The 9,878-nt window shown below is 37.4% G+C and overlaps 1 protein-coding gene across 1 annotated transcript in view; it reads right to left on the reverse strand.

Moving 5' to 3' along the window:
• LOC121313515 (GREB1-like protein) overlaps positions 1-2,651 on the reverse strand; it is a 36,104-nt gene extending 33,453 nt beyond the window's left edge. The window contains exon 1 of the mRNA XM_041246164.1: positions 2,560-2,651. The gene's annotated coding sequence lies outside the window, so the exon portion shown is untranslated. The remainder of the gene's footprint in view (positions 1-2,559) is intronic.
• Positions 2,652-9,878: the final 7,227 nt, after the last annotated feature.

A 9,878-nucleotide genomic window follows, 5' to 3' on the forward strand; every position in this document is an offset into this window, starting at 1 on the left:
AACTTTATTAACCCTGCCTGACAACATCAAAAAAACATCAAGCACAGGTCTCCAGTCGTTTTTTTTCTCTGGAAAAAGCAGAGAAAACTTTTCAATGGCCGAGTGAGACCGATAGGAGCCGAATGAAGCTGAAAAAAAGGCAGGGAGAGGGGGCGTATTTGAGCAATACACATAGCCCTTACACCACAGAGATAACACGGACACAAACAAAGACGATAGCTGCTTCCGCATCCAGTGCTCAAAGAATATATACAGACATTTGACAAGCTTTTTGAGATGTTATAGTAATAAAATAATGACTTGGATCACATTATTGAGGAGTTTGGTGATAAAACGAGTAATCAGGAGAGGATTTATCAGTATGCACGACTATGAAGAGGTATGTGAAAAATACAGCGAACAAGGGGTGGGGCTTGGCTGGAGATACAGTACTGATGTCCTTTTGTTATGCAGTGCATTTTAAAACTGTTTTACTCTGAAAAAATATATATTTTAAACAGTGCATGTAAAATAAACAGCACGTGTAAAAACAAATTGGACGGAACTGGTAAGAATACAAATTCTAGTTTGTTCTCCCCAATCTGTACATTAAACTCTGTTACGTCTGTCTTGTTTTTGCTCCCCCACATTAACTTGCTCACACAGACAAAATAATTCAGTCAAATCTGGTTAACATGTTTACAATGGACAAACATCACTATGGAAACGCAACACTTTATGAGGTGTGCTACATATTATGCAACTACTAAATTCTGTACCAGTTTGTGCCAATGTACAAATCCAGCCAACAAACGATTTTGGTACATTTTACTGCAATAGTACAAGCTATTTGTTTTGGGAATATATAAAATCAGGCTGGTAGCTGCCAAGCAGCATAAATCATTTGTTATTTTTGATTCTGTAAAAATAAAACTTTAATTAATTAACCTGTGAATGAGACCTCAAGAGATTTGTGAAAGCCCTGTGAAAAAGGTTACCCTTTGCTAGGACAAAAGAACAAATTAACATTCACTATTTCTGCTTTGATCGAGATAAGCTTTTATGAACAAAGCATCTACAGTATTTCTTTTTTTCTTGAAAAGCAACTCCCCACAGCTTTATGGGAGATGCTTTTCTTTTGTAAAAGCTTCAAAGCACAAAACCACAGTTTGCTTCGCAGCTGACCCAGTCTATCAATTGCAATTGTGTCTGACAAACTGCCAGAGGTTTCTTCCTCCTAGCAGCTGGCCTGGGGAGAAATGTAGAATTACAGAGGTCTCCCTTTTCCTCACCGTCACCATGCCTCAGGTGCTTCAACAGAAGCCTGTCTGATAAGAGGTCGTCAGTTTCTGGGTGGCGTAACCCAAGCTGTAAATTGAGCCTGTTATGTGGCAATGACTCTGCTCTCACACTGGGCTCTATAGTGCTGCTTCAACCACAGCTCACCGGTAATGAATAGCATTTTGCAAAATGGTTACAAAAATCTAAGGAAAGTAAAACCGACTGATGTATTCTAGTCGCAAATACACGGTTTTGTTTGCTATCCAATTACATTTAGTCAAGTGACTGTGGGCATGTGTGCCGGTCTATTCCTGGTTTATTTGGTACATAACTGATTTATGGACCTGGTCAGATGTTTACTTGGTTTAATTTAATAAATAAGGGCACTGTTAGAACAAAGACCAGGTCTGGAAGTCCTGGAGAGTGCCAGCCAAATGACCAACAGTATTGAATGGTTGCTTTATGAAACAATCTAATATTACAATCTTCAGTCATGTGAAGACAACCCCATCTGATAATTAGCAGTAAGTTATAATTGTACTCAACTAACTGTTCTTCACGAGTGGTTTTCAAAGTATTCTATATAGAAAAGTTAGGGACTATTCAACTGAACTAAATTATCTTTTAAATCACTAAATAGGATCCATTTTATATATTTTCAACAGATAGAAATGCACTAGAGGCTCATGTGCACTGTTAAATGCTCGAGTTTCTTAACATTGGCTCTCAAATTATATTTAACTCAGTGGTGATACTTAGATCAATTGAATAGACCATGCTGTGTTTCCCAAAAAAGGGTCACTATTTTGAGAGGATATGGCATGTCATGAACCATCTGCCAGTATTGTAGGAGATACTAGATTACCAAGCCCAAGTGTATGCTGCGGTTGATCTTTAAAAACACTTCTTGTAACAGGTGCCAAGGTCTAGACACCCACGCCCCACCCCAACCCAACCCAACCTGCACCTATGGCCAAAAGTTTTGCATCACCCTATAAAATTAACAAATGTTGCTTCATAAAGTCTAATGGAGCCTGATGAATAATGTTAACATATTGAATTACATATCACTTTGTAGTTTTCCATTTACTTCAATTTCAAAATCTAACAAGAAATCCTGCACTACTTTTACGTCTTCCCGTAGAGCATACTTTCTTTGATTACATTATGTTAAATAAAATGTCTAAATTATGTTAATTTTTTTTTTTAAATGTCTCAATCCTAAAATTCTAGGTGATGCTAAACTTTCGACCATAGCTGTACACCGAGTAAATGAACAAATAAATATGCATGGCTTACCTTTTAAGTTTTGTTTAACCTTCTTGAAACATTTTCACCATAGCATAGCAATGATTAAAAGCAGCTGCAGTTCACAAAGCCCTCCTCCTTGAAGACAGAGCCTTAACACCTACACAAAGACACAGAGAGAGACCAAAGCATAGCGTTAGCATTATCAGGGCTGATCACTTTGCAGTCGTATCCTTCCAACCCTTCTAGGAAAACCATGTCACAACCTACAATCCCTATTTTGAAGCCAGTGAAAAGGCTAGCAAAAGCAGTTTTACTTTAAACATGTTTTATTCCTTTCAAAACAGGTCCAATGAGTTTATATAATCTCACACTAATTTAGATGTACAGTAATAGTTTTAATGCCAGATTAAAACAGGAATAAATGTTTTCCTTCCATGACCCTGTCAAGTAAAGCACTGAAAATGTAGTATTACTGAAAATATTGTATTACTGAAAATGTAGTATTATTCTAAAAGGTGGAACTGAATTGGGGTCCATACTCAACTCATCTAAATGTCACGGGTGACAATAAAAGGCAAAAGGCTTACTGTTTATTTCTATATGTTAAAATGTCTTCTGTTTAAGACCAGTTCATCAAAATGGTGCATTTATTTATACCCATGTTCTATCTTTGTTCATATTCAAATGAATAGTTTTGTATATATATATTGTAATGTTATATAAATATATACAACATTACAATTGGATTTGATAAGGAGAGTAAAATTTGACGTAGGTTATTCATAATTTTCTCTTTGCTGATAGGTACGGAGTAGATCAAAACAACAGTGTGAAGTCTTTGAATTTGAAAGTGGAGCATTTGGGTGTGTTACTGTTGTATTCATTTCAAAAGAATCATTTGCGAGTCAGAGGGAAATGTGTAAAACAGAGCATTCTAGTAAGCAACAGAAACTAATTTTAAAAGACCATCCAATTCAGTTGCGCGCAATCACAATATCAGTTAATTAGTAATCCTCCAAAACATCCAGCAGCTGATGTTTGCAAGATTTACAGAAATCAACTGTAAAGTCCATTTTAAGTGTTGTAAGATGTTTGCACTCTATCATCAACATCTTAATCCTCAAACAGCCTTCAAAAATAAAGGACTAAAATCAATGTTCTAAAAGAAAGTGCAGTTCACACAGGAAGGGTAAAATGAACTGGGGTGAAAAAAAGCACAAAAAATGTAACATTAGTCCAGTAACTCCTTCATCCTTCACCAGTAATACACCCACATTGGCAAGATATTATCCCAATGCAAAAACCATCCTGATCAAAATGATAAATGTATGGTACCTGTAAATACAAAACTTCTTACGGCTACTTGCAGTAACACAGCCTCGTTATTTGTTCCTCAAGTCCAAAACACTGTGATTTGTATCCTGGTTGTACCACACCATGCTCCACAATCGCCTCTCTTATTCCACTAAAGCCACTGTAGTTGCTATGAGTGAATCCCTGGACGCGTGCTCACTCACACACACGCTCACTCGCACTCTCCGCTGGTCTGCAGGGCATGGCACATGCTTGTCCGATACAGATGGTCAGTAAGGTCAAGCCTCAATGCTCTTACAATTGATCTTCTAAGAACAACAATGGCCTTAATGAAAAAGTGGTAACTCAATCCAAATGGCTACCCAGGACTAGTCGAGTTTTGTTTCCCTGCGTCACACTAATGCCGACAAATAATGACATTTCAGATGCATTTTGGTCTAATTGCAATGCAAAACAAGACCTTTGCCCTCAGGCTCTAGAACCTCTGTTTAGTAAGCATACACTCTCCTCAATTGCCCCCCTACACCCCCACCCCACCCCCACCTCTTTGTTGATCCCTTAATTTGCATAATTACTTACACCCAATAAAGATGAAATGTAACCAGGATGCAAATGAGCTTTTGTCAATCTGCAATATATTGCAAAAACTTCAGAAGTGAAGAGGTACAGTTCTATACACACATTTTTTACATGAGCTAAACTTGACATACAAACATTTTTTCAGATCTTAAAACAATTTTGTAAAAAGCAAAAGGTTTGACAAATAAAAAAGAAAGTGAAATATAATCCTTTAAAGTAAAGGTTGCCTGTGTATGTCAAATAATGTACATCAATATAATTACCATTATGAAGCATCATGAATGGTTGAACATTTACTACAAATACCAAGAATTTGAAATCACCATCTTGTATTGATTCCAAAGGGAAACATCAGGGAGGTAAGATCCACAAAGAAAAAAAAAAAACGCTCCAGCCTTCTCCTTGAAGTTTCCACCATGGCTAATTTTAAAATATGAGATAATATTTTCATTCATTAACCGCTCAGGTAATAAATAAGCCCAGCTTGTGAATCTATTAAACAAAGTTTACCTTCCATGACATGCAACACAGCTGTCAGTCTTCTCACTCCAGCAGCAACAAGTCCAAATTGAAGTCATCCAAATAAGGAAGCTACACCACTAAAACTAAAGAACTGCAGCTGAACAGTTTAAGTCAGTTTTGGCTCAATAACTTGACAGACTGTCCACACTAATTCTAGCCTTCTGCTCTGTCCTTGTTCAACCTACACTGTACACGATACTCCTCAGGTCTAACAGAGATTGCTTGTTCACTGCTTCATGCTGTAAGACCCCCACCCACCCAAACCTCTCCACCCTCTACACACACACCCTCCCCCTCTCTCCTTGCCCATCGTCATTTCTACCATTTGCTCCAGTTCACTTGGGACTCATCCATCTTGCCAGGCTCACCCTGAAGTGACAGCTGCTCTTAGGAGGACCATACTTGTGAGTGAACAAAAGATGAGAACATCTCATCCAGCAACTCCAGGGAGAAAGAGAGAGACAGAGAAGAACCACAACTCCAACAGAAAGACACCCTCCTTGATGGATCACAAGATCATAAATCTCAGTCCAGCATGAAAAACCACAGCTTCACTCTCCCACTATGGTTTATTGGGCCAATTCCAATCGTGGGCGACCTTGTCAATATCAGAATGCTTTCCAAGGAACGTCTCACCAGAACTTGCCCCTGGTTTCATGAGATTGTTCCTCCCCACATATACAAAACACTCTTTAGTTTTTCTTTATTTAAGTGCAGATAAATAAATAATTTGTGGAATTAATTGCTCTGATTTTATCCATTCAGTTACTTGGTGCCTGGTGATGTAAGCTGAGTAGCAATCAAATTCCCTTACATATGCAGAGAAGTACTGATATGTATACATATTTAATAATAATAATGACATAAAATACATCTCTTTCATCTTGATTAAGGTAGTCAAAATTATCTTCAGCCATTTCGGCACCACCGTGCTAAGTGCTATGACTTCCACAGTGGGCCTTTGCTGTGCTAACTTTTGACAACAATGAATGATCAACAGATTATTCTGAAGGTAGCTTCATTGGACAACCTACATTGTATTCTAGTATAAGCCAATCACTGCAGCACTTAAAATATTAACTGCAGAACTGAACCTAACAAACTGTAAAGGGATGTACAAGCCCATTTAAGTAAATTCACAGTTTTCACAAAAAAAAAAAAAAATATCAACACATGGTTTCAAAATTTTAGGGCAATATAACTTATATTACAAACAACTGCAAATTGTTAGAAGAATTGTAATCTATTTGATGAATCGTACCACGTGACTTCAAAAATGCTTAGAAACCACTCCTTCAAGTGCATGGGTGGTTAAGACTACCAGTTATTATTTGTTTTATACACACACAAGCCTTTATTTTTATTTCCTTTACTCTGAGAAGCAGGGTTGATCAGCTGCTGAATAGTTGTGTGGATAATGTAACATAACAGGAGTAACTGGTCAACTGAAAAAAAGAAAAGGCGGCACAGCTTGGAAAACTGCTACCAAGAATTTGACACTCAAACAATGGCAGGTCAGAGCTAACAAAAAGTAAAGCAAAGCCAGAAACTCCAGACCAACAAGAAAGATAAATATATTTTAAAAATATATAAAGTATCTAATGGATGCAACTCACTGGAATACTGCAACATATTTTGAAACAGAGTTATTTATTTAACTTGTATTTAAGTTTTTTTTTTTTTTTTTTTTTTTTATTTTGCAGATTCGTTTCAGTGCGTACCAAAAAAAAACGTATTTATTCACTTCCCTAGACTTTTACTAAAGTATATTTCCAGTACATCATGAAATATGGAAAAGAATAAAAAAAACATTTTCGTACGCTGTAGAGTTTTTGACAGTGGCAAACCCTTATAGTGACTTTTCAGATGCATCAAATAACAAAAGAAAATGGTGTCACAATGCAAACACTGCCACAAATCCTAATCTTTATCACAGTTTTTAATTTAAATTTAATCTGAGGGATTGTTAGAAAAAATACTTTACATTTAAAAGGTACAGAATTGTAGGTAAAACAAGGACATTGTAAGACTAATCCACTATCTAAGCATGACAACTATTTCTATTCAGATTCTAAAACAGTAGGGAAAGGACATGAGCACAATAGCTTAATCACAGAGGTACACATCAAGAAGGGGCTCTTGTCACCAAATGCTCCCAGCCAAGTTGATCCTTCTACAGGAAAAGCAGCCAATGCAACATCTCAAATATAAACTGCACTTAGCAATGCTCACCTAAAGAGCACATTGTTTATTTATATTTATACATGCAGTTTACTCCTGACATTGGCCTAGTTCTACATGAAGTGCTTCACTTTGAGGCTTTGAAACCTCTCAACTCAAAAGACTCTCCTCTAAGCACAATGGAACGTATTGTATGCAGAACTCCGCCCCTTCCTACCCAAACCACCAATCACTGCTCCACCAAGTCACCCCTGCCTGAGCGATCAGAAACAAAAAGATATAATCATCTCTTATAACAGGGCCAGTGCTAAAAATTGTTAAAATGTAATCTTCAAGGAAGACTTTAGCCTGCAGTAGTCAATCTGCACTTTTTAGGAAATTCCATCATCTGATCAAGTGATAAGACCCTTTGTATATTTTACATTACCAGACATTATTTTTATGCACAGGCTTTCCCTTTGATCTTATGGGTGTAGGGTTCAGATCCGGCACTGCAGCAGCCTTGGATAACAGCATTCTTCTGGTTCCAGTACAGCCAGGCTATGGATCGGAGTTTCTGTTCCATAATCCCATGGTTCTGGGATCAGTGGATGCATGTTAAATTAACATTTTAAAATTTGAACGAGTGAGAGAAGGGCTCTTCATTCTTAATTTTACATCACAGTGTTTCCTGTTGGTAAAGTGCATGATCACGCACACATTAGCTTGGACCCACTTACAGGCTTCAGATCAGGAGTTCCAGGAAGGGACCAGCTTTGGGGGTACCCTGCGGCCGTTCCGCACAAGTCGATAAGCAAATTGAGCTCTTGGACTGCACAGGGGTTCATGCATTGACTCACACAGACCCTAGAAGCAACCTCGAGACTCAACTGTCATTCCTCCACCCAAAGTTTAGGTAGTCTTTTATGTGCATGGAAGAAATCTTTTATTTTTTTAACCACGTACAAGGAAATGCAAAAGAAAATTATTATTTGTATAGTATTTACAAAATAAACTTGCATGAATGAATCTAGCTTTAAATACCTTCATTTATTTAAAAAAGTAGAGTCCTGTAGAGTTCATCATTTTGCTTCGTCTGTCCATATTCACCGAAAGTAACTGGCTAGTATGCAAATTTAGCAAAAACACAATGCATAAGATGCACCACTTGAAAACTCAGTACTGGAGGTGTTTTATTGACAAGAAATTTTGTTAACCAATGAAAAAATAGCACAGTTTGTTTAAGCTATGGGAAGCAGATAGTGTACTATAAATTGCTATCCTGCCTCCATCACACATATAACAAATAGTAATAATTAAAGATTGTGAACAAACTAACTTTCCATGTATTTCTCGTTCACCCAGGGTTAAAAAGGAGCCCATAGTGTCATTTGTTAGCAGGTTGGCAGGCCATGGTCTAACTCCCTTATAAAAAGCTAAGCTTGCAGCTACCTGCTGAGCACTGAAGTGCAAATCCCATGAGTGAGGATACCAGATGACTCTAGAAACCAAGGAGGCCTCAGTCAAGATAGCAGGACAAAAGGCAGCATTCCAGCTGAATGCCATTGCTGAAGTCAGCACCAGAGACTGGGATCTGAATGAGCCAAAGGCAGATTAGCCACGGGAATCTAAAGGGGTAATGTGGGAATGACAAAAGGGGCATTTGGGCAGATGAAGAAGTCATCATCATTAAGCCCTTGGACGTTTACTGTCCAGTTATAAAACTTATTTTAAATCGAGCAATTTAAAAGGGCAATAGAGACTGATGGGGGGGGGGGGGGGTTATATATCACCAGTTATTGCAGCCAATTAATTAAGGGACTGCAAGCTTTTGTCTCTCAACATAGTTGATTGCTGACCTCGCGGTACACTCTGATAATCTGACCGGGTTTAAGTGCAAGGCATTTAACCTTAAACTAAAAACAGATTTCCAACACAGGTCAGCACCTTCTATTAACAAATGCTTCTGAAGACCACCCTCTAAAAGGATTTCCAATACAGACTTTCACTGTACTTAACTGGACTCTCATTATACAACAACAAACCTACAGTTTATATTCTACAGTGCCATCGGGAAGCTACAAATTGTTGAATTAAAATTAGAACAAATAAAAATAAATCCTTAGAAATACAACTAGGGTCTTTTATAGAACAGAAGTATCTAGTATTTATTTAAAACTAATTGATCACATTGGTATTGGTAATTACCCATATTCTCTAAGCCTCCCAAATGTTGAGGAATATCCAATTTACAGTCACAGACAAAAGTATTGGATTTAGTAAACTTTAACCACGTTTTAATAAAACAAAAAGCAAAGTACAAAACTTCATGTCATTTAACAAATAGTCTTTATTGAAGAACAAACAAACCTATTTAAATTTATAGTATTGTTCATGACAAAAGTATTGGCACCCCTGCTTTAGTATTTCATGTGTCCTCCCTTTGCTTTTATTATGGCTTTCAGATGTTTATGAGAATTCTTAACCAGTATGTTTCATCTTGTTGGTGAAATCCAGGCCTATTTTGTCTTGAATATTACCTTCAGCTCAGACAGACTGGATACACAATGCATAGCTACAGATTTTTTTCAGATCAACCCTGAACATTTCTATGGGATTGAGATCTTGAGAGTGCGACCTAGCCGTACGCTTTGCATCACTGTCTGTCAATCAGCCTATGAGCAGATGGTATCATTGTACTTTGTAGAATGTTTTGATGCATGGCTGTATTCATTCAATCTTCAATCTCATCAATGTCTCCAGCACCTGAACTACTAAAATATCCCCACATC

Source organism: Polyodon spathula, chromosome 3 (assembly GCF_017654505.1).
Source record: "Polyodon spathula isolate WHYD16114869_AA chromosome 3, ASM1765450v1, whole genome shotgun sequence".
NCBI classification, from domain to species: Eukaryota; Metazoa; Chordata; class Actinopteri; order Acipenseriformes; family Polyodontidae; genus Polyodon; species Polyodon spathula.